At 41.3% G+C, this 26345-nt stretch overlaps 1 protein-coding gene across 3 annotated transcripts in view; it reads right to left on the reverse strand.

Moving 5' to 3' along the window:
- The window catches only part of Mga (MAX dimerization protein MGA), a 135815-nt gene extending 130574 nt beyond the window's left edge, over window positions 1-5241 (reverse strand). The window contains exon 1 of one of the 3 annotated variants that reach the window (XM_063250229.1): window positions 5104-5241. The gene's annotated coding sequence lies outside the window, so the exon portion shown is untranslated. Of the gene's footprint in view, window positions 1-4696; window positions 4948-5103 lie in introns of those variants that run through there. The other 2 variants (XM_063250215.1, XM_063250216.1) reach the window with 2 other exon arrangements.
- Between the last annotated feature and the right edge of the window lie 21104 nt (window positions 5242-26345).

The raw sequence follows: 26345 nt of genomic DNA on the forward strand, positions 1-26345 counted from the left end.
CTATATTCCTAGCCTTGCTTGTTTTATTTTGTTTTGGGACAAGACCTCAAATTTCTTCCCAATCTGGGTTCAAGTTTGCACCCCAAAAAGCTCTTCCTCCCAAAAAGCTAGGATTACAGGCATATAATACCACATCCAACTCCAACAACTTCTTAAATGGTCTCTTTCTGTACCTCTTGCTTCTACAGGGAAGTGTATTTTGAAAACATAAATTAATGCCAGGTGTGATGGCATAGTTTTATAACCCCAGAACTCAGGAAGTTAAGGCAAGAAAGTTGCTGCAAGTTTGGGACCAGCTTGTGCCACACAGTGAGTTCAAGGCCAGCCTGGACTACAAAGCAAGATCTTTGTTATGGTTTGTGTACAGATGCTCCCTCAAATCCTCATCTGGTCACTGGTCATTTCTAAGAGGTGGCTAGAGCTAGTGTGTGACGCTATAACTGGGTTTATGGTGCAATGTTTAGGATCAAGGACACTAAGACTAAGGGTGTGATTACTACCCATTTAAAGTAGCCTGGTTAAAATATAAAGGATAGAAAAGGATTGTGGTCATTCCTTTACTGCTTTGCTGTCTTCTGCCCATCCTGAAAGTTTCTCCTCTGTAATGCTTACATTAGATCCAGCCAATTAAGGACTGAAACATCTATAAACTGTAAATTAAATAAACGTTTTCCTCCTTGACTTTTGTCACTGGATATTTTGTCTCAGCAAGGATAGAAAAAACATGTATCTGTTTTAAAAAAAATTTTTTTCTAAACATAAATGAGAGCCAGGTGTGGTGGTGCATACCTGTAATCCCAAGAGTCAGGAGGCTGAGGCAAGAGGATCACTGCAAGTTCGAGGCCAACCAGGGCTACAAAGTAAATTCAAGGCCAGCCTTAACTGAATAGTGAAACTCTGTCTCAAAAAGACCAATAAATAAATGAACAAATTACACTGTACTATTTACTTCATAATACTGCTCAATGGAGTATATCACAATTGAAACAAAATCTAGAATCTTTATGGTCTACAAGACTCCATACAATCTGAGCCTATCAATCTACCAATCTCATTTCCTACTACAATACACCATACCATCTCTATCACTTAATACCCCAGGCACTCTGCTTCAGAATTCCAAACTGATTCTCCTCACAAAGCTTTGCATTAGCATTTTTACTCCTTGAAATGTTCCATATTCTGGCACGGCTTACTCATCATTGAGGTCACAGCTCAACTGTTGCATCAGAGAGCCATCGATGGAATTCATCTAACCACCAAACCCACTAATCCTGCTATCTTTGTGCTATTTTCTTTACAGCACTTCAACAATACCTGAAATCATACCATTTATTAACTCATTGGGTACCTACTAAAATACAAATTCCAGGTTTACAGTATATATCATAATTAACCCCATAAGGCCTATATATAAATGGATCTGACTGTGGAAAAATAAAAGGTGGTGAAGGAAAGAAGGGAAAATATATACATGTATTAATTCCCTACAGAGAATGTAATCATTATATACTACAAACACGTACTAATACAAACAAATAATAAATAAATAAAACTCAAAAAATAAAGATAAATGGTATCTTTGTAAAAAAAATTTTAAGGCCAAGCATGATGGTGTATACCAGCATGGGTGGCTAAGTAATACCAGCACTGGGTGGCTGAGTCAGAAGATCACCTGAGTTCAAAGCCAGCCTATGCTACATAATGGAGTTAAAACAGGCTGCAATACATAGCAAAATCCTGTTTCAAAAAATCAAAAAGAGGGGCTGGGGATTTAGCTCAGTGGCATAAGCACCTGCCTTGCAAGCAGGCAGATGTGAGTTCGATCCCCGTACCAATAAAAAGGAAAAAGACAAAAAAGAAGAAAAAAAGAAAGTGTATAGGGGTAGGGAGTTAGTTAAATGGTAGAAGTCTTCAGTTCTACTCCCAACACTGCAAAAAAAAAATAAAAATACTGTATTAATAATTTCCCTTCATTATTATAGTAAATAACTGCCATTAACTTCACTAATTATAATAAAGATGCCATACTAACAAAAGATATTGGTACAAGATCTAACTGGGTCCTGGGCATGGAAACGTTCTGTATTTTTTTTTCCAGTATTGGAGATTAAACCAAGGCCTTTACACTGAACTGCACCCCCAGTCCATTTTTTTCTTTTGAGACAGCATCTCCGTAAATTGTCCAGAATAGGCTGGAATTTCGGATCTTCTTTAGCCTTCCAGAACTCTGGGATTACAGGCACATACCACCTCACCATTTTAAACTTTTGCTTTTAAGACAAAGCGTCAGGCTGGGCTCAAACATTCAATGCTACTGCTTCAGTCTCCCAATGCTGAGATCCTCCTTATCAGTAATATCTTAGAAATTTTTCTATAGGTTTGTAACTAAACCAAAAAAATAGCCGGAGATTTAGCTCAATGGCATAAACACTTGCCTGGCAAGCATGAGGTTGTAAATTTGATCCCCAGTACCAAAAATAAATAAATAAAAAAGAAATAAAACATACAGACCAAAAAAAAGTTTAAAAAAAATAATAGTTTATCCAAAATCCTACACTCAAAAACACTATTTACATTTATTTCATCTTTTTAGATTTCTATGTAAAGGACATACAAATATATTCCTACAAAAATATTACACATAGCTTTGTAATCTTTTATTTATATATATTATATATATAACGTTTTCCAAGGCATTGAGAAATCTATATTATGTTCACTAGCCAAAAGGTACTCCTCTTCATAAAGGTCCCACATTTAACTGGGCATGGAGGCACATGCCTGTAATCCCAGCACTCAGGAAGCTGAGGCAGGAGGATCATCCCAAATTCAAAACCAGTCTGGGATACATAGTGAGTTCAAAACCAGCCTAAACCACATAGCAAGACCCTGTCTCAAAAAAAAGAAAGAAAAAAGAAAAGGTCCCACAATTACCTAACGAATCTCCTCTAATTTTTTCCAGTTTTTTGTTATTATTTTTAAAAAAGTGTTTCACATAACAAGACTGTTTCAAAACGACCAAAAATAAGTCCTTCAAAAACAACATGGAATTCAACAAACTTACCAACTAGGGCCTTAACAGAAAAAATTGCTGAGTCCAAGAACAGATTTTTTTAATTGACATACGATAAGAATTGAACCCAGGACCTTCATAATGGACTACATTCCCAAACCTTTATTTCATATTTTGAGACAAGGTACATGCCAAACCACAGCACTTAGGCTGACACAGGAGGATCACAAGTTTGAGAATAGCCTGAATTACACACAGTGAGACTCCACCAGATAAGGTAAGCCCTTTCTTGAAATCCCAGCACTAGACAGGCTACACAGTGAAATCAAGGCCAGCCTAAACTATATAGCAAGCCCCTGTCTCAAAAATAAAGACAAAAGAAATTTCCTTCTATACAAATGCATCCATCCAGGGCTGGGGATTTAGCTCAGCGGCATAAGCGCCTGCCTTGCAAGCAGGCAGTCGTGAGTTCGATCCTCGATGCCAGTAAAAAGGAAAAAGGCAAAAAAAAAAAAAAAAAAAAAAATGCATCCATCCAAACAAATTTTATAATTTTTGTCAAGTTTTTAAAAGAAAGTCTAGAAAGGAGAAGCCATAAAAAGAATTAAGATGTATTATGCACATGAACTAACTCTCCACAATGCATGTAATCTTTCTGTACTGCAAACATGTATTAATGAAAATAAAAATTTAGCACTTGGGAGGCAGAAGTTGGACTCCTTTGAATTCAAGGCCAGCCTGGGTACAAAGTGAGTTTAAGGCCTGCTTGAATTGCAGAGTGAAACTGCCTCAAAAAAAATAAGCCTGCCTTAACTACATAGACCTCATTTCAAAAAAATAAATTTTAAAAAATAAAAATTTTAAAAACAAAAAGAAAAGCTGCATGTGTCGCATGTGCCTATAACTTCAGCATTTAGAAAGCTGAGGAAGGACTGCCAAGGTTTGAAAGCTAGCATGGGCTACATGGTAAGACCCTATCTAAAATTTTTTAAAAAGAAACATTTTTTAAAAGGGCTAAGATCATACAAAATTACCAAATATATTATTGTTGGGTCCCTTACTTAATAGGTATTTTACTGTGGTAAAAACGGGTGCAATAGCCTTACCTCACTGGTTCAGTATGAGAACTAAAGGATTAAGAAATATATAGCACTTAAGCTGGGACCCAACTACTCAGGAGGCAGAGGTGGAAAGATCACATCACTGTAATGGTTGGGTGATAGTGACTTTCTTTTTTTGCGGGGGGTGTGGAGAAGTTATGTGGAGTCTCATAACTGTTAATCATTTGCTGTCTAGGATTGAACCCAAGGCCTCCGATATTCTAAAAAAGCACTCCACCACTGACTTACAACCCCAGCCCACCTTAGCTTTGGTAGTTACCTGGGATTAGATACTAGCAGTTGCTCAATTTAAAAAGAATGCCCCTAACAGACCTGAAACATTACAAAACTAGCCAAACGCCTGGAGCACAGGTCTTTCAACTCCGAGACCACAGCTCGTCGCGCCACGTCACGCAGTTTCTGGCGACGCTCGCTACGCTTCCACGTGGGAGGGGTAAAAGCAGACCATATGGCCCCCGGCCACAAGACCAGCCCCCGGCCGTTATATCGAAGACACGTGACTCGCCATGCCCCTCCCTCCCCCGGCTCCTTCCCCGCGCCAGCAGCACGCGCTGCCAACCTCGTCATGTGACCTTCACGCGGACCCGGCGCTGCCCCGGCAGGCGACTCTTTCCAGCAGCCATTTTGCCGAGACTTGTCGCCCGCGCAAACGGCGGAGGGGCACACCACGAAATGCAGTGGCCAGGTTTTCCAGGCTGCAACACGCGCTTCGAAAGAGCGCAGAGACCGGTAGGGCTGGGCCGAACCTCTCCAAACACGTCGCACCCCGGAGAGCTGGGGAAAGCAATTGGAGTGCCTCGGTCTGCGATTGGCTAGAGCAAGCACGTGACCTAAGCCCCCCCACCCTCGCAATCCTCCTACCCAAGGAAACACACACAACAGCCTCTTAGCACCTCGCGCCAAGGACTCGCCACCGGGCGCGCGGGGATGAACGGAGCGCGTGGCGAGAAAGGCGCCTGCGCGTACCTGCCAGGACTGACGATGGCCGGCCCACGCGCCGCGCCGCTCGCGGGTCAGGAATCCTCGCGCTGCCTGGCCACTGGGCTGGTGATTGGCTGTCAGGCCTGGTCACGTGCCGCTCGCGGCCCGCCCCTCCTCGCTAATCACCTGGCACCGCGCTCGAAGCGGCGACCTGAGTGGTTAGCACGCGGAGAGGGAGAACAGTCGGAGGTCCTCCTCTCCTGATTTCATGGGTTTATATCCTTGAAGGGGAAACAAGAAGCAGGGTTCCGAAACTAAGTAAGCTCGCACCTACTGGTTTAACTTCGCGGGCCCGACCAGAAGCCGTGAGCCGTCGCCCTTGGGCGCTCCCCGGTGCACGCTGGGATGCGTCTGGTGCCCCTCGGTGCGCTGCAGAGCATGCTGGGAAAGCCACCTCTCCCCAGCTCCTGGCTCGCACCTCTTGGGCGTTCCTCCAGAGTTCCCTTGTGTTGCGGACCCCTGGGCTCCAAATGAGACCATTTGGGCAACTATGGGAGTGTGACGGTAGAGCCGGCGCTTTTGGTCCCTCCTCCCCAATCACTAGATCTGTGTGATCTTGGGGAATCGCTTAACCTTTCTCTGTGGAGTGACTGGGTGACGGTAGATGAAGATTACCAAAGGTGTCTACCCACAAATAAACTAAGCAGCCTGTTATGGTCAGTGTAAAAATACGAACTTACAACTTACCCCAAGCGCCAACTTACCCCATCTGACAGCAGAAATAATAGCTACATTTTTTTAAGAACAAAAGAGCAGGGAGAGGAACGGAGGCTTTTAAAAAATCCAAGGTCACGTCCCTATCACAGTTGCTTGTTCTACTTAATACCAGTTATAGTGTAGTGGAACTGGGAAAAACACTATCTGCTAAGACAGAAAAGATAGTTTCGTGTCATAACATAAATTAATTTTTTATTCTCAAGCATCCCCCCAGGCCCAAACCTAATCTTAATTCAATGAATCTTCTACTTAAAACAATACCTTATGAATTCCATTGCTCTGTTTTGTTGGTGTCAAACTTCTATCAGTTCTTAAAAAGATGATCAAGCTTGAGGAATTTGACTAGCCCTCCTCAGATACATAGGAGCTCTTTACCTCTTGTTTTATTTCTGCTTTTTGCAATTGTGGATGATGACGTGTTTTTTAGATATATACTAGGGATTGAACTCACGACCTTGGGCTTGTCAGGCAGGTGCTCGTGCCACTGAGCTAAGCCCCTGGGCCCAGGAGCTCTTAACTATATACTAGAAATTAAAGATACTAATTTAGTATAATGATATCAAGTCAAAAATCTGATGCTACCAAACTACAGATTAGGCTTCTGGTTGCTGTGTACCTCATAAACCTAGTTATCAGAAAATTGTTTCTTGACTAGAAAATAAAATTAATAAGATATGTATATGTAATAACATTATAAATATATCTGTTAAACTTGACATTTATAAAACATTTTAATATTCTGCATTACTTTTAATCCTAACCTTGAAAGAAAAGGACTGTACTATGCTAATATTAATATCTGAGTTAGTCTTGAGTGGGAGTCTGGAAAAAATGTGTTTTTTAGTATGTTCTCTGGAAAATCTGATGGACTATTAGATTTGAAATCTACTGGCTGTATTCGAAAGCACCTGGAAGTCACACAGATCTGGGTAAAATTGTAGATCTTTCATTTCCTTTATGGAAATGGTGCCAACAGAGGTTTGAACTTTTACATCTTCAGTTCCTTTAACTGCAAATTGGAGACAAGCATATTCTTGGTCTTTGTGTTGGCATAATGATTCTGAGATTAAAGTATTTAAAGCACCTATCACAGACCCTAGTGAAGAGGAGGCAATCTATAAATGAGGCTTATAGTGGTAAAGTTTGCATTTAAACTAGCATCTTATGCTCTGTCCAATACAATGGTTTGGTTTGGTTTGGTTTTTTTGTTTGGTTTGTTTTTTTGTTTGGTGTTTTGTTTTTTGAGACAGGGTTTCACTGTGTAATTCATGCTGGCCCTGAACTCACAATGTAGCTCAGGCAGTAATCCTTCTGCCTGTGCCTCCCAAATACTAGGATTACAGGCATGCACCACCACACACAACCAACACAGCATGTTCTTGAAACATTTTTTCCTCCACTATTCTGTTTCTCCCCTAGACAGTGCTAGAAGCACACTAACATTCTTATACTGCAGATCTTTTTTAGACTTCTTAGTGACTATTGCCCATTTGTTGGGACACTTTATATTACCTCTGCCCTCATTTCAAGGTTTGTGTTTTTCCTTAATGTTAAAATGTTGAACTACAGACATTACTTTAGTAAAATAATGGTGACATGAACAGGTTTACAGGATAAAGAGGTACCTGTGCCTGCATTTCAAGGACACAGTAAAACCCTCAAAACTCACTCTCCCTTTCAATTATATAGCAATGTTTAAAATGAGCCCTTCTTTGTTGGGCGCAGGCGCTCAACATACCATACCCCACCCGGGACTAAGGACCACGCTAGCTTCCGCAATGCGCTACGTCCCTCTTTAAATTAGCCAACCCGTGCGCACCCCGCGCTCTACTCCGTACTCTGTGGCAACTCCTGATTGGCCACAGCTGGATATAGTATCCAGAGCCTGCATCCCATTCCCGCCCTGCTTCCTTGTGGCAGCATGTGATTGGTCACGGCCAAATATATAAACCACAGCCCCCGTAAATAAACTAGCAGTTAACTGTTGTCCATAAGAGCGTCTCCTGTCTCCTGTTTCGTTGGAGCTGCGCTGGTCACTTCTTCCCCAGTTTCCTTCCAGTAGTTTCTTTTCCTCTCCTGGCTTCATCAGTCACTGTTTTTGTTGGGTGGGAAGTGGCTTTGGTTTGTTTGTTATTTATTTGTTTGTTTTGGTACCAGGGATTGAACTCACATCCTCTTGCTTGCAAGAGGGTGCTTGTGCCATTGAGCTATATCCCCAGCTCCCATCAATCACTGTTAACAAAGGGATGTCGATGTAGCCCAGTAACAGAGTATTTCCCTGAGTTCAGTCACCAGTACAAATGAATGAATGCTGGGCAGAACTTCCCATAAACCTTTGAAATTCATTTTCCAAATGCAAACTTCCAAATGCAAATCTGTCTCCTCACCCTACTCCCAGGCTGCTACTGCATTTCCTTAAATGCCCAATGCCACCACCATGCTGTTAAGTACCTCAGGCTTCAAACCTACAGTGCCCTCAATTGCTTTTGCGCATCTATTTTCCATATATACCTGGTCACACAAAGTTCTGTCGTTTCCAACATTTAAAAGTCTTTTAAATTCAGTTCCTGCTCTCCATTTCCTCCATCACTGCAGCAGCTCAACACTTTTATCTCTGTGAAACTCCAATGTAATAAATATTGCTTTGTAAAAGACAATAGCATGTTAACATTTATTCTGGATACTAAACTCATATTATTTAGCCATAAAAAGGAGGAGGCTAGGCATAGTGGCACAGGGCTATAATCCCATTACTTAGGAAGCCACAGCAGGAGATTGACCATGAGTTTGAGGGCAGTTTGTACATGGCCAGCCTGAATTACATAGTGAGACCCTGTCTGAAAAGCAAAAAGAAGGAGACCCTGCCAGTTGTAACAACATGGATGAACCTGGCAATTTTTACACTATGTATTATAAGCCAAACACAGAAACATAAATACTATATGACATCACTTGCTTGTGGAATCAAAAAGAGTCAAGCTCATAAAATCAGAGACTAGTGGTTACCCAGAGCTAGGAATGGAGGAAGGAGGAGGAATGGGAAAACGGTGATCAAAGGGTACAGACTTTCATTTATAAGATAGATAAATACAGCCAGGCACAGTGGCACAGTCCTGGAATTGCTCCATTCTGGGAAGCTGAGGCAAGAGAGTCACCTTGATTTGGGGGCCAATGTAGACTACATAGTGAATTTAAGGCCAGCCTGAACTACATATTGGAACCCTCAAAAACAAATCAAGAAGAAGAAAAAAAAAACACAGATGAATACATCTGTAGATCTAATGTACAGCATGGTGGCTATAATGAATATTGAAATTTGTAAAGAATATAGTATTTTCACCAAAAAAAGTACATGAAGTAATAGATTTGTTCATTAGCTTAATTGTACTGATCTTTTCAGAGTATACTTAGATCATCATGAGATATTTGTATATTTCAAATATATATAATTTGTTTGTAAACTGGAGAGGACTAGGTATAGTGACATGCACCTGTAACTCCAGCACAGTGCTGAGGCAAGAGGATCAGGAGGATTGCTTGGGCCCACAAGTTCAAAAGTAGCCTGAGCAATCTAGGTAGACCCCATTAAGAAAACTGGAAGGGAGAAGAATACAAACTTTGTGATCTATATGTTTTTAACCAAAGATTAATAAAAGGTTTATGATATCCTACTTAGTCACTTTAAATTTCATGTGTGTACGTATGTGTGGTACTGGAGCTTGAACTCTGAGATTTTTTTTTTTTTGGTTTTTCTTTTTTTTGGTTTTGAGACAGTCTCACTGTCACCAAATTGTCCAAGCTGAACTGGAATTTCGCAGTCCTCTGGCCATAGTCTTCTACAGGTGTGCACTACTATGCCTGGGTCACCTAACCTAGCACACACCTAGAGATACAGAATTACAAGAGATTCATAGAGTGAACCAAAATCCAGTCCGTTCAAAATGACCCCAATTGTCAATGTCCAAGTAATGCTATACACATAGAAACACAGAGGACTCAAAGATTCAACAACATGAAGGGCCTAATTGCTGAGAGTGGCACGAAAGAAGAGTATACAGAATATTCATTCATTGGAACCTTATTTTTCACCCCAGGCCATAATCCATTCTCCACAGAGAAACGTAATGATCTTTTTGAATTATTACCGAGATCTTGTGATTTCCATACTTGAAGTTGGCCAGCTTCATATTATAGTAAAATCCATGTGCATTATGTTAACCTGTGAGCCCTAATGTTCCCCCCCTGCCTACTGACTACATTGTAGTCTGGGCTCCTTTTTGCCCTCCACCTGGAATGAGCTCTCCTTGCATGCATTCTTGCTTTTTTTTTTTTTTTTTTTGTACCAGCCATTGAACTCAAAGCCTTGCACTTGCTACAAAGGTGGTGTGCTACTGAGCTATTATATCCCCAATTAGCTTCCCCCCTGACTTTTTTTTTACAGGGTATTGAATTCAGGACCTTGTGCTTGCCAGTCAGGCACTTATGCAGCTGAACTAATCCCCAGCACTCCCTTCTCTATTATTATCATCAATCCAAACATCACTTTCTGAGACAGAGATCTTACCTGACAAAACCATCTATAGCTGACTCCCTTCATCCATCAGTTGGAGTTGTATCTATTTTATTTTGATTGTGGCACTTCTTACTATTACAAAAGGTTTGCGTTGTTTATATGGTACTAGGATTGAACCCGGGACCTTCCAACTGAGAAGCTAGATTCCCCTTCCCTGCTTCTTTTTTTTTCATTTTGAGACAGGATCTCACTAAGTCTCTAAATTGTACAGGCTGGGTTTGAATTTGTAGATTTGCCTCAGCCTGTACTGGGATTACAAGCATATGCCACTGTGTTAGACTACATTGTTTTAATGTTTCCCTTCAGTCTTTACTCAACACAATGTAATTTCCAAGAGAATAAAACCTTTCTCTGTATTTTCAATATCTTGAATATCAGCTGGAATATATAAATGATAATCAGAACCCAGCGTGGTGGTACAGGCCTATAATCCCAGCAGCTGGGAGATTAAGGCAGGAGGATCACCAGCAGTTCAAGACTAGCCTGACAACATAATAAATTCAAAGTCAGTTCAAACTACATACATAGCAAGAAGGGCTGGCCATGGTGATGCATGCCTATAATCTCAGCATTCTGGAAGGCTGAGGCAGGGAGATTCCAAATTTAAATCTAATCTGGGTGATTTAGCACTTCAGTGAGACCTTGTCTCGAAAAATAAACTAAGCACAGAGTGCACACTTATAATGCCAGCCCTCAGGAGGCTGAGACAGGAGCATCACTGTGAGTTTAAATCTAGCCTGAACTTCATAGAGAAACCCTGTCTCAAAAAGAAAATAATAATAATAATAATAATAATAATAATAATAATAAAAGAACTGGGGATATAGCTTAGTACAAAGGCCAAATCCCAGTACCAAAGAAAAGGAAGAAAACTAGGCAAAGGATTTTATAAACATTTTTCCAGAAAAGATGTACAGATAGCCAATAAGCATAAGAAAAGATGCTCAGTGTCACTAATCATTAGGGAAATGCAAATCAAAACCATCATGGGATACTAACTCATACTTGTTAGAATGGCTGTCATCACAAAACAGCAAATGGGCTGGGTATGTATCTCAGTGGTAAGCATCACTTGCCTAGCATGAGAGAGGCCCTGGGTTGCATCACCAGCACTGCAGAGAATTAAATAAGTAATAACAAGTGTTGTGGATATAAAGAACTTGGAACTCTTGTGCACTGCTGGTGGGAGTAAAAATGGAACAGCCGCTATGGAAAACAGTATGGCAGTTCCTCAAAAAAGCTAAAAATAAATTACCATATGGTCTAGCAATTCCACTTCTGGGTGTATACCTAAAAGAATAAAAGCAGCGTCTTAAAGAGAGATTTGTATACACAGTGTTCTTAGCAGCATTATTCAAAATAGTCAAAACATGGAACACCATCAATATCCACTGACAGGTGACTAGATAACAAAAAATATGCATTTTTTGTTATATATCCATCTATCAGTTATTTATTCACATGTCAGTGGATATTGGTGTACAGAAAGAAAGGATATTTCTGGGTGTGGTGATTCATGCTTGTAATCCCAAGCACTTGGGAAGCTGAGGCAGGAGGATTGCTGTAAATTTGAGTTTGGGCTACAAAGTGAGTTCAAGGCCAGTCTGAACTGCATAGTAATACCCTGTATCAAAAAAGAAGAAGAAGAAGGAAGCGGAGGAGGAGGAGGAGGAAATTAATCCCCTGTTCCACAAAAAAAAAATATGATACATATTGCACCATGAAAGAACATGGAAGCTATTTAGCTGAGTGAAATAATCAGTTACAAAAAAGACAAACACTGTATGGTTCCCTTCCATGAGGTATTTAAAAGCTGTCAGAATCAGAGAGCAGGAAAGTTGAGTGGGTTGCCAAGGAGTGGGGGGAATGAAAAGCTCTGAAGTGTACTGAGCTCTGTTTGACTTTGAGATATACAAATGGAAAGAATTCTAAAGAGGGATGATGAAGAGGGTAGCACAACATTGCTAACGTATTTCATACCACTGAACTGTACACTCAGAATGGTCAATTATGTGTCTTTATCACAATCTATAAAACAAGGAAAAACTCAAGTGAACTACCAGTATACACGGATGACCCCAAATGCTAGTGAGGATGTGGCATGACAAGAACTCTCATTCGCTGCTAGTGGGAATGCAAAATGGGACATCCACTTTGGAGGGCATCTGAGCAATTTCTCAGAAAGGTAAACATGGGTCTACGACTGTCACCACACGCTTGTAATGCCAGCACTCTGAGAGGCTGAGGCAGGAGAATTGCAAGTATGAGCCCAGCCTAGGTGATTTAGCTAAAGAGTAAAGATGAAGTTAGGTGTGATGACACACATCTATGATCCTAGCACGCTGGCAAACTGAAGAGGAGGCTCTCAGGTTCAAGCCCAACCTGGGCAATTTGGTGAGCCCCATTTTAAAATAAAAACTAAGGAGCCAGGTGTAGTTCAGCAGCTGGTGCCTGCCTGGCAAGCACAAGGTTCTGAGTTTGATTCCCGATTCCAAAATAAATAAAGCTAAGGGTTATACCTCAGTGTTACAGCCCTGGGTTTGATCCCCAGTACAGAAAAAGGAAGAGGAGGAGGAAGAGAAAGGGGAGGAAGGGGTAGGAAGAAAGAGAAAGAAGAAACAAAAAGTAAACATCACAGGTTTTATTTAATAAAAATGTATTATATTAATTCATCAATTATAATATGACCCTTTCTCTTTGTTGTGTATGGTACTGGGGGTGAAGCTCAGGGCCTTGTGCCCAGGAGGCAGGCAAGCATCTGACGTTGCCATCCTCTTTTTATTTTACTTTGACACAGGACCTCTTTCAGTCACCAAACTGGCCTTGAGCCTGTGATGCTGATCCTCCTTCCTCAGTCAGGATTACAGACATCTGACCCATGCCCCCTCAACCTTTTCTTTTTTATAGCATCCTGGAGGGCTTAGGGTTTAGGTCAGCACCACAAATGCCTGCCTCGCAAACTCACGGTCGTGAGTTTGATCCTTGGTATCAAAAAAAAAAAAAAAAAAAACATTCTAGAAATTGAAGTCAGGACCTTGGCACTGAGCTACTTTTTATTTTGAGACAGAGGCTCATGAATTGGCCTAGGATGGATTCGAACTTGAGATTCTTCTGCTTTAGCCTCCCAGAAAGCTAGGATTACAGGTGTATGTTACCAAGCTTGGCTTCACCTTTTTTTTTTTTTTTTTTTTTTTTTGGTACCAGGGTTCAAACTCATGACCTTGTGCTTGCCACTGAACTAGATCCCTGACCCCTGTGCTGCTGAGCTATACCTCTGCTATTTTTATTTTCTTTAAGAATTGTTTTAGTTCAATCCTCAGTACCGGGGGTGGGGGGGAGGATTGTTTTGGCTGGGGCTGGGAGTTTAGCTCAGTGGCATAAGTGCCTGGTTGGCAAATGTGAGATCGTAAGTTTGATCCCTGGCACCCCCCCAAAAAGAATTGTTTGTTTTGGCTACCCTAGGTTCTTTGTATTTTTATTTAAATTATAGAATTTGCTCATAAATTTTAATAAAAACTACGAGAATTGTTAGTGGAATTGAATTTAATTTATAGATCAATTTTTAAATAGTTAAAATCTTATTAATATTAGGCCTTCTGGTTTATTAACATGTACTCACAATACATATATCTGAAAAAAGGCAAAAATCCACAATATTGAAAACCCCTGCCAGGATGATGGGACATGCCTATAATCCTAGCTCTCAGGGGATGAGACCAGATTATCTCAAATTCAAGGCCAACCTGGGCATTTTAGTAAGATCATATCTCAGAATAAGACTTAGAGAGCTGGGGGTTTAGTTCAGTGGCATAAGTGCCTGCTTGGAAAACGCAAGGTCATGAGTTCAATCCCCATGCCGATAAATAAATAAATAAGACTTAGAACAAAGTTAGAGATGCAGCTTAGTGGTAATGTGTATGCTTGACTAGCAGTCACAAAGTCCCTGAGTTTGGTTCCCTACACTACAAAAAAAAACTGTAACTAAGTAATTTTGCGACAAACTCAGGATTTTCCACATGGGCACAAGATCTGAACTGACATATTTCAAAAAAAATGTACAGATGGCTAATAAGCATATGAAAACATTCATAACACCACTAATTATCAGGAAACGACAAAACCACAATGAAATACCACTTCTCTTCCTACAGAATGTCTAAAATTAAAAAGACTGACAAGTGCTGGCTAGGATCTAGAGCAACCAAAACTTCCATACATTGCCACTGGGAAGATAAAATGGTTCAATCTTTTGGAAGATAGTTTGACAAGTTCTTACAAAGTTTAATGTACATCTACCCCAGGTTGGGAGTATAGCTCAGTGGCATAAGCACCTGCCTAGCAAGTACAAGGTCATTCCTGAAACAGCCCTCCCCCCATAATATATATACTAGCCGTGTGTGGTGGCTCATGACTGTAATCCCAGCCCTCGGGAGGCTGAGGCAGGAGGATCATTAGGAGTTCAAGACCAGCCTGGGCTACAAAGTGAGCTCAAGGCCAGCCTGAACCGCATAGCGAGACCCTGCCTCAAAAAGGCAAAAGACAAAATATATGTACCTACACTGTTTTAACAGGCTTTTACTATCCATGACTCCATCTCGCTTTATTCCTGTTCCCTTTTACATTCCCAGATTACATTCTTCACCCTATATTCCAGAGCATCTTGCCCTCACCATAAGCATGGGCTGTCACTAAAAGATTATCATCTCTGATCAGCAAAACACCAAATTGCCTGACTCAAATTATGGGGAAAATGCTTTCAAGTAACCCCTAATCATAGAAGCATTCCCATACTTCCCCAAAGAGTTATAAGGCAAATAAAAGACATTAGTTTGTCCCACTTTCAAGGTGCTAAGATCCTCAATAAAGCTAATTTTACTTCCCTCTATACCTGTCTCTTGGGCACTGGTTTTTTGGTTTTGGAGGTTTTTTTGAGGGGAGGCTTTTGAAGCTGAATTCCATAACACTATGACCTAGCAATTCAACTCCGAGATATTTACTGAGGAGAACAAAGGGATATGGCCTAGTGACAGAGCACTTGTCTAGAATGCAAGAGGCCCTGGGGCCAATCACCACCATCGCCAGAAAGAAAGAGAGGGGAAGAGAAGGAGAGACAGAAAAAAATATCCACACAAAAATGTATGAAACAATTTATAACAGCTTTAGTCATAGTAACAAAAAACTGGAAGCAAATGTCCATTAACGAATGAATGAATGAACAAATTGACTGTCAGTGGTTGACCACTCAGCAAAAAGAAAATGAACCTGTTGTGGTAACTCACGCCCGCCCATAGTCCCAGTAACTCATTAGACTGAACCAGGAGGCTCATTTGACCCCAAGAGTTCAAGACCAGCAGCCTGGACAACAGAGGGAGACTTTGTCACACATACCAAAAAAAAGAAAAGAAGAAAGAAATGAACTGTTGTATTCTGATATATCAACAACAACATAGAGGAATTGCAAAACATGTATTTAGCAACAGAAACCAGACATTAATAAACGCTACGGTTGGGGGCTGGGAATTTTGTTCAGCGGCATAAGCGCCTGCCTTGCCAGCAGGCAGTCGTGAGTTCAATCCCCGGTACCGATAAAGAAGAAAAAGACAAAAAATAAAATAAACACTACGGTTGGGTGTGGTGGCACACACCTGTAATCCCAGCACTTGGGAGGCTAAGACAGGAAGATTGCTTCAGGTTCGAGGCCAGTCTAACCTACACAGTAAGTTCAAGGCCAGCCTGGACTACATAGCAAGAACTTGTCTCCAAACAAAAAATCATACAACCACCAAACAAAAAATACTAATAAACACTCTATGACATTCTAGAACAGACAGACTAATCTATAATGAGTGAGCTGGAATAAAGATGACTCATTCTTTGCATTTTCCCCAATAAAAGGATTTATTTCTCTACTCTCTTAATTTTTTTCCAGCTCTGAGGCTCAAACCGGGAGCTTTGTGTATGTTAAGCAAGCATTTTACCATTGAGCTACATCTCCAGCCCCCAGCTTTGAAAGACCAGAAGCTTCTTCTTTCTTCTTAATATTCATCCATTCACCATATTGGGAGGAAGCCTAAACAGTCGCCTGCAAGAACAAAGCTCCCAGACCACAGCCAGCCCTTAATTGTCAACCACGTGAGTCAAGCTATCCCACCAGTGCCACAGAGAGCAGAGACAATGGATGCCAGTAAACCATGACCATTGTGCACTACACTGAGCAAGTAACTACTTTTCGTTGTTTTAGGCCATTATATTTGAGCACAATCTTTGCACATTGGGAGTTACCAAAACTGATGATAATGGAAATTACATCAGTAGTTGCCTTGCAAATTGGCAGGATCAGAGTTTTCAAGGTGATGAATGTTCTATATTTTGACCAGGGTAGCAGTTATAAAGGATGTATGTCATATGAAAACTCTAAAGTTGGGGCCAGGTGTTTAGCTCAGCAGTGTGAATGCCTGTTTGCAAACATGAAGTTTGATCCCCAGCACCAAAAAAAAAAAAAGAAAGAAAGAAAAGAAAAGAAAAAGAAAACTCTGAAGTGTAGACTTATAGTATATATATTATCATGAATGTAAATTATACCTTAGGTAGATTCTTTTTTAAAAACTTTTTTTAATTTCTAGGATAATATAACCAAACAATACAAAACAGAATAAAGTCAATCAAAACAAAGCACTGAAAGGGATACAGAACTTCAAAACAGGACACTAGGTCATCAACAATGGCTTCCATAACATATCTTGTTATCTTCACAATAACTGTCCATGCTCTCAGACATAGTAAAATCAAATAAAAACAAAACAGTAAAACCAATCAAAACAGAGCATTGAATAAAACAAAGCAACAAATCAGAACAAAACAGGGAGAACAGTATTGGATTTCAAAACTTTTTTTTTTTCGTTTTTTTTCGTTTTTATCGGTACCAACCAAGACAGAAGGAAATCCCCCATATTTGCCATATTGTATATTGTCCTCTTCCCAATAGATGCTCAGACTACTGGCCTTAGTCCAACAAATGTCAATCAAATAATACAAGTATTTAGTTGTTTTTGTACCTCGGTTCCTATCAACTCAGCCTGTCCTCCAAACCAACCAGTTGCTGGGGGCGGGGAGGAGCAGTGTAGGAGTAGGGTCTTGATTCTCATGCAGTGTACATGGGAAACGTGAACTGGCTTCTCACTTCCTGGGCCCTGCATGGTCTGTGTGACTTAATGGAAGATCAAACTAGCTTCTTGATGTGCTCCTCTCACACCTAGCATGGCCTCAGCTGACTCACGGGAAAAACGGACTGGCTTCTCTTCCTGGGTCCTACATGATCTGCCCAATTCGTGGGAAAGGCAATATGGCTTCTCTCTCTCTTCATTTTATTTCAAAGAGAAAAAAATAAAACAAAATTTCAAAATACATCAATCGGGGGGCAAAAATGTTACATATATTATGTATTGTCTTTTTTTTTTTTTTTGAGACAGGGTCTCGCTATACAGTTCAGGCTGGCCTTGAGCTCACTATGTAGCCCAGGCTGGTCTCAAACTCGCAATGATCCTCCTGCCTCAGCCTCCCGAGTGTTGTTGGGATTACAGGCATGAGCCACCACGCCCAGCTATATTATATATTGTCATCTCCAAATCATTCACCCAGAGCACAAGACATCTGCATTCAATTGTCCACACAATACCAGCACAAATCTTTCCCTTCAATGAACTCAGAGAAATCAGTAGTATAACTATCTGAACTATTTTTATATACATATATATACACATGTTGTTTCAGCTTCTCACACTAGTGCGACAATGTTTACACACGTGTGATTTATCTCACTTATGAGTACGATTTCAAGTTGCATCCATTTACCTATAAAAGTTTACAGTTTATCATTCTTTATGGCTGAGTAGTACTCCATTGTATAAAAATACCACATCTTTTTTATTCATTTCTCAGTGGATGGGACATTTAGGTTGTTTCCAAGATCTAACTATTGAAAATTGTGCTGCTGAGCCAGGCATGCTGATGCACTCCTATAATCCCAGCACATAGGAGCCTGAGGCAGGAGGATCATTGCAAATTCAAGAACCAGCCTGGGCTACAAAGTGAGCCCAAGGCCAGCCTGAACTGCATAGAGACACTGTCTCAAAAAGACAAAAAAAATTGTGCTGCTATAAACATGGATCCACCTATATTGCTGTGGTTTGATGTTTTTAATTCTTTTGGGCAGATACCCAGAAGGGGAATAGTTGAGTCTAATGGGACCTCTAGTCCTAGTTTTTAAGGAATCTCTACACTGATTTTCACAGTGGTTTCACCAGTCTACACTCCCACCAACAGTAGAGGAGGGTTCTTTTTTCCCCCACAGTCCTTCCAGCATTTGTTACTGCTTGATTTCTTAAAAATAGCCATTCTTTTTAGGGTGAGGTAAAATTTCAGTGTTGTTTTAATTTGCATCTCTTGAATGACCAGTGATGCTGAACATATTTTTGTATATTTATTTGCTGTTTGTATTTTGTCATCTGAGAAGTGTGTATTCATCTCAGACGTCCATTTTCAGACTGGGTCTTTAAATCTAGGAAGACTAATTTTTTTTTTTTTTAGTTCTTTGTATGTTCTGAGTAGTAATCCTTTGTCTGAGGAACAGCTGGCAAACATTCTCTTCTGCACTGTGTGTTGTCTCTTCACTCTGTTGGTGGTTTCTTTTGTTGTGCAAAAGCTTTTCACTAGGGTAAGATCCCCATTGTTGACTTTTTGTGATAGTTCCTGTGCAATTGGATTTTGTTCATAAAATCTTTGCCTACACCAGTGTCTTCAAGAGTTTTACCTACTCCATCTTTCAGCAAATTTAATGTTTCTCTTATAATATTAAAATCTTTGATCTGTGGTGGGGATTTAGCTCAATGGTATAAGCACCTGCCTGGCAAGCACCAAGTTGTGAGTTTGTGCCAGTGCCCAGTGCCAAAAAATAAAATAAAATAAAATCTTTGATCCATTCCAATTTTAGCTTAATGCGCAGTGAAAACTATGGGTCCAGTTTTAGTCTTCGGCATGTGTAGAGCCAGTTCTCAGAGGCTGTCTTTTGCCCAGTGAATATGTTGGGCACCTTTGTCAAAGATAAGGTGGCTTAATGTGTCCGCAGTTGTTTCTGCATCTTCTAATGTGTTCCCTTGATCTTTGGGTCTGTTTTTTGCCAGTACCATGTTGTTTTTATCACAGTGGTTTTATAGCATAATTTCAAGTAAGGGATTGTAATGTCCCCTGTCTTGTCTTTGTTGCCCAGAATTGAAAAAAAATAAAAACTTTAATGCCTATAATAAAGACTAAATCAGTTTGGTGAGAGACTTCACAAAGTACCAGCAGCCTGAATTACCAAACTCTGGTTTACATTGAAAACAGATTTCTTGAAGCTGTTTTATCCTTCCAGCACATCACTCTTTCCCTTCTCAGACTGTTAAAGTCCCAGTCATCTTGTGACGCCCACTGTTATCCACCCCTACTCTGAGAGTCTTAGTCACCAACTCCTGTAGCTTGAAGAACACTTTATGAATATTTTTATTATAATACTTATCACATGTTGTATTGTAGATTTTTGTTTACATGTTTCCCACTTCAACTAGACCCTGACTGCCTTCAGGAAAGAAACAATTTCTGATTCATCTTTGTATCACTAAAATCCAAGAAACTGGGCAGGTAGTAGATACTCAGTAAATGATGAATGGTTTAGAGTACATGAGTCAGTCTCCTTTCGCTTTTCTCATAGCTTTGCTGGTAAGTATTCTCCAAGCCTCTGTGAGATGGGGTTTCCTAAGTCTCCGGCCACTGCTACCTTCCTCTCCTCTCCTTTCCTCCACCCCACCCGTCTCTTTGATAGTCTGAAGTTTCACTCAACCTCATAGCTGCAGCTATTTTCCTCTCTGAAGATATCTGCAAAAATTATACATTATAAAGTGGCTGCAGTGTGGCAGATTGTGGCCCTGGGGGAGAACCACCAGTGTCTCCTGAGACCCACGCCATGTTGGAACTCAGGATGCTGGGAAACCAAGCAACCAGCCTGCCTCCCTGCTAAGCAATAGGGAACCTACTGGTGCACGGCCTAGAGTCAAACATCCCACTTCCCCTACACTTCTTCCCCCTGTTCCCCCCCCCCCCCGTTAGCAAATGGGAACCAGAAATCTAAGCATCTCTTGGGAGGTTGACCACAGCAAATAAGGGCGATTTCCTTCTACCATCTCTTAGAAGGCAAATTTGTGTGTATGTGTGTGTGTGTGTGTGTGTGTGTGTGTGTGTGTCTTTTTCATTTTTATCGGTACCAGGGATCGAACTCACGACTGCCTGCTTGCAAGGCAGGCGCTTATGCCGCTGAGCTAAATCCCCAGCCCCAGAAGGCAAATATTTTCATTACTGTTTTGCTTTATTCTGATTAATGGTACTGCTCTATTCAATATTCTGTTTTGATAAGTTCTATAATGTTCTGAAGCCAGGCGTGGTGGCTCACGCCTGTAGTCTCAGCACTCAGGAGGCTGAGGCAGGAGGATCGTTTTGAGTTCAAGATCAGCCTGGGCTACAAAGGGAGCTCAAGGCCAGCCTGAACTGCATAGCAAGACCCTGTCTCAAAAAGAAAAAAAAAAAAAAGTTCTATAATGTTCTGTATTTCATTTTATTTTCATATACGTGATTGAAAGAACAACTATTATAAAGATAACGAAATATACTGTGATTCCTATTACTATTAAAAAAAAAAAAAAGAAAATTTAGGCCTAGACTTTACTTCTTTAAGGAAGAAATAATTATAATTCTGTAGAAACAATTCCAGAAAATAAAAGATAATGCTTCCCCCCCCAAAAAAAAAAACATTATACATTATCAAGCGTGGCACATGCCTGTAATCCTTGCACTCAGGAGGTTGAGGCAGTAGAATCGCAGTGAGTTAGAGGCCAGACTGGGCTGCATAGTGACTGATTTCAAAGTCAGCCTGAATTACATAATGAAACCTTATTTCAAAAGAACAAAACAAAAACATTAGATATTATCAGTAAATGTTTCCTTTATTCCAGGTACCATAGTAAAACTGGGACACAATGGAAAGCACTTACGGCCAGGTGCGGTGACATATGCCTGTAGTCCCAGCACCTGGGAGACTGAGGCAGGAGGATTGCCACAATTTCAAGTCCAGTCTGGGCTGCATAGTGAGTTCAAGGCCAGCCTAAACTACATACTGAGACCCTGTCTCAAAAAAAAAAAAAAAAAAAAAAAAAAAAAAAAACCTGGGCCTGGTGGCACATTCCTATAATCCCAGCATTTGGGGGAGGCTGAGGCAGGAGGATCACTGCAAATTTGAGACCAGTCTGGGCTACAAAGTGAGCCCAAAGCAGCCCAAACTGCATAGTGAGAACTTGTCTTAAAAAGACAAAAACAAGAAGCATAATAGGAAGGACTTGAGAATTTGAAGAACATAGGACAGAGAAAAGAAGTCAAACATCTCCAGGAAACTGTGCCTATGTACCCAGAAGAATGAAATACTACTGGCATATTGGTGCACATCTATAATCCTAGCACTTGGGAGACTGAGGCAGGAAGGTTGCAGTAAGTTCAAGACCAGCCTGAAATCCATAGCAAGACCCTATCTCAAAAACAAAGAAAAAAGAAAAAAAGAAAGGAAGGAAGAAAAAAAGGAAGAGAGGAAGGAAGGGAAAGGGATGGCATCATCACATGGAAAAGTCTAAGGTTTGGGTGAAAATCAATAAATTTTATCTTAACCATTTTATGTGTCATATCATTCCATAAAATTGTCTTTGTTATAGACAAAGATGCAGAATCTTATGTTTTTAGGATTTGTTTGTTTCTGTTGTGTTTGAGACAGATTTCATTATGTAGTCCAGGCTGGTCTCAAACCCATGGAAAGAAATCCTTCTGCCTCAGCCTCCTGAGAGCTGAGATTACAGGTATACACCACCACACCTGGCTTTATTCATTATAATTGTTTCCTAAAACACATATATACAACTTTATATACAACTTTCACTGTCATGAACTTTATGGGAATTATAGACATAAAGAATCCCATGAATAAATACATACATACACAGAGATGAAGGGTGTTGTCAGTGGAAGAGTACATGCTTAGCACATGCAAGGCTTTGGGCTTAAATCCAGCACCAAATCAATAAATAAAATTGGAATTCATAGTAAATGCTGCAAAGAAGTGCATGTTCCTCCAAAACCATGTAATACCATAGGAAAACTGGTCTGTTGGAAGAAATTGGCCTGAGAACTGATGAGCAAAACTGATAAAGGGACTAGAAGGAAAAGTTTCAGACAGAAGGAATAGAATACACAGGAGCCTCGAAGCACAGAGACAAAAAGTCAGTGGTCACCAGGAAGTGGTGGAGGGCAGGGAGGAAGGGGCTGCCTGTGAAGAGACCTGGGCTTTCTTTTTGAGGCAGTGACAGTGTTCTGGATTTGTTCGCTTGTTTTATCTTGGTTTGGATTTTTTGAACCAAGGTCTTGCTATGTAGCTCACACTGGAGGTGGCACACACCTGTAATCCCAGCACTAGGGAGGCTAAAAACAGGAGGATTTATGCAAATTAGAGGCCAGCTAGGGCTACAGAGTTCAAGACCAGCCTGAACTACAGAGCAAGACCCTGTTTTAAAAAGCAAACAAGCAGGGCTGGGGATTTAGCTCAGTGGCATAAGAACCTGCTTTGCAAGCAGGCAGTCATGAGTTCAATCCCCGGTACTGATTTAAAAAAAAAAAAAAGCAAACAAGCAAAAAAAAAAAAAAAAAAAGCAAAAACCTGAAAATCAAGCTGGCCTTGAATTCACTGTGTAGCACAGGTTGGCCTCAAATTCACAGCAAACCTCCTGCCTCAGCCACCCAAGCGCTGGGATCACGGGCATGTCCATCACATCTGCTTTAAAATTTTTAAGTTATAATAAAGATGAATGCAAATGAGGAATACCCATGACTGAAGAGCCCCAGCATCTTGAAGAAACTAAAAACAAGCCAGTTAGAGCACAGAGTAAGAGCAAGCATGATGAAGGATGAGGCTGAGGAGAACAGATGAAGGATGAAGGCTCAACCGTACTTAAGAAAATAACATGAAGCACAAGAGAAAAATCGTCCATCACATCTATCCAGCCTGCCTCTACAGCCACAGCCAGGAACAGCAAAGGAACCTAGAAGGCGTCACACACAGCTCTCCAGGCCTGTGCTCAGGCCGAGGCAAGAGGGCCTTCTGTGCAGAGATGAGCAGAATCTCTTCGCTAGAGAAACCAGAAATGAAGCAAAGTCCTTCAGATCCGCAGAAGGAAGGCCACCATGCTGTGAGCGTGGGGGCTGGGGAGAGCCAGATGGCAAGGAATAATCAGAGAATGAGTCATGCAGACAGGGAGGCAAACAGCGTTAGGCGCGAAAGGAGGGGGTGAAATGGGGCATAGCTGAGGGAGGGCGGTTCCTCGAGGCCCTTTCCAAATAGGAGAGACTGGAGAGTTTCTGGCCATGAGCAAAGAGAGCCAGAACAAAGGAACCAATTTAGAATATGAATGAGAAAATAACTCATGTGACAAATGCCCCCGGCACTGGAAAGATGGAATAGAGGCAGGTGGAAGCCTTAGTGACCCCAGGTTTGAGGGAAGAGCCCAGGTTTGCGCCCAGCATGGGCAACTAGGCAAATTTGAGCCCTACCTGCTCCAAAATAAATAAAAAGGGCTGGGATGTGGCTCAGTGTTCCCTAGGTCAATTTCTAACACCACAAGAAAGTGACACCACAGAAAACGAGATAGTCTTTCCATCTGAGGCAGGAAGAGAAGGGATGGGTCATGAGAGATTTTTCTAGGTAAAGAATTTTGACCATGGATTCGTGGCACTGGCCTCTGTCATCTCAGTAATAGTAAGAGCTGACATTTGTTAAACATTCTCCATGCTGTTACCTAAATCGCTTGTTTCGTTTTTGGTTTTTTGAGACAGGGTCTTGCTATATCATCCAGGCTGGCTGGCCTGATGGTCCAGCTGCCCTGGCTTCCTTGTGAGCTTGTTTGGGAGTCTAGCAGGTGAGCACAGCTACTCCCTACTCCAATGGAGGGGTGATCCTGCTCTATTGGGATTGCCATCTTCTTTGACTGCTCACACGGCTTCAGGAGGGACACACATGAAGCGCTGGGGAGGAAGGGGACACCCGCCTGGCTAGCAGGATCAGCAGAATCAACCTGGCAACCAGTGGGGTGACAGATGTCACAGCCATTCCTCTCACATCTTGCCTTAGCATCCTGAGCACTACTTCTGGCTCTGCACTATTTTTAAGGTATTCATATATTTAACTCTTATAATCATCTTATATGGTAAGTACTGTTAGTGCCGTCTTGCAGATGAGAAAACAGAATCACTAAGAAATGAAAGGACTTTTGTTTGGAAACAGAGTCTCACTATGTATCCCAGGCTGGCCTCAAACTCTCAACTCCCCCACCCTCACTCTCAGCCTCCTGGAGTGCTGGAATTACAGGTGTGTGACCCCAAACCAATCAGAAGTGAAATAATACTTTTGTTGCTTTTTTGAAATGAAACACTTCTAACAAGATCACACAGCTATTAAATGGTAGAGCACATACTTGTACCTGTAACATAGAAAGGGAGCAAGGTAATTTGCCAGGAGTAAAAGAAGAACCAGATAAGGGTTGGTAATACAGCTCAGTGTCACAGCACCTGCCTGGCAAGCATGAGGTCCTGCGTTTGATTCCTGGTATGAAAAAAAAATACAAAGAACGGGATGGAGGGAAGCAAAAGTGGAAGTTGATGACTCAAGAATATGAAGAAAAATTCAGAACAACCAAAGTCAATAGTATGCTTCTCGGCAGCCCACATCTGCTTCTAGGACCTCCCTGCTCCTCCAGTGCAGGGCTAAAGAGCATTCCACTCTTCCATTTAAGTTCTGGGCTCTGGGGTCTGCTCTTCAGTCAGGATTCTCCCAGGAGAGCTGAGGGATCAGAGAACAATTCTGGCTGTTAGAGACAGGACCTCAGGCCACCCACACATTCAGACATCCTTACTGAACCTTATAAAAGTGTGTGCTTCTAATGGCATTAGATCTGGGTCTCAGTGAATCCAATGTTTGGGGAAATATTGTCTTATTCAAAGTGAGTTAAAAAGGAACAAGAAAGCCAGACCTGATGGCACACACCTGTAATTCCAACATTCAGGAGGCTGAGCCGGGAGGATCATTGCAAGTTTGAGGCCAGCCTAGACTACGTAGAAAATTCAAGGCCCGCATGAACTACATACCAAAAACCTGTCTCAAAGAGCAAAACAAAAGAAACAATTTCTTGATATCTGAGATCCTTCCCACAGGTAACAAAACCTTTTTCTACAAAACCAAATCTGATCTTGTTAAAACTTTTGATATATTCACTATTTACATCACCAAGGAAACAGAAGGATTTACAAGAAGCCAAACTGCTCTATTCTCTTCCTCAAATGTCAGTGATGTGTTGGCAAAGACTCTTAGAGGAGTGAGAACAGAAAAGAAGCAACACTAAAAAACCAAAAAGTGCCTGATATAGAGACATCAATCAAAAAGTGCCACAACATGAATTTTATTTCACAGGGAGAAAAGCTGGGTCCAGGATGGTTTGCAGGCAGACTGTACCCTTGTTCTTACTCCTTGTAGCAGTACAAATGGCCCCTAGATCCTCGTGAGGCAGTCTAGCTCTGAAGCACATGCAGAGCAGGACTCACGAGGCTTTGTGACTCAAAAGGACAAATCCCGACCCACTGGGAAGCAAACTGAGATAGAAGGATGGAGCTGTCTGTTGTTCCCGAGATGCGCACAAGGAGCAAGCAGCGCAGAACAGAGTTGGTTTAAGGATGTGTCATGTGCATCCGCCCACAGACAACTCCGGAGCCGTTCCTGGAACGGGAGGAGGCTGTCAGCGCCTCTTCTCAGTAGCACCATGTGGCA

The sequence above is a fragment of the Cavia porcellus genome, unplaced genomic scaffold (genome assembly GCF_034190915.1).
Source record: "Cavia porcellus strain 051 isolate PalLab524CR breed Dunkin Hartley unplaced genomic scaffold, mCavPor4.1 scaffold_6, whole genome shotgun sequence".
In the NCBI taxonomy this organism is placed as follows: domain Eukaryota; kingdom Metazoa; phylum Chordata; class Mammalia; order Rodentia; family Caviidae; genus Cavia; species Cavia porcellus.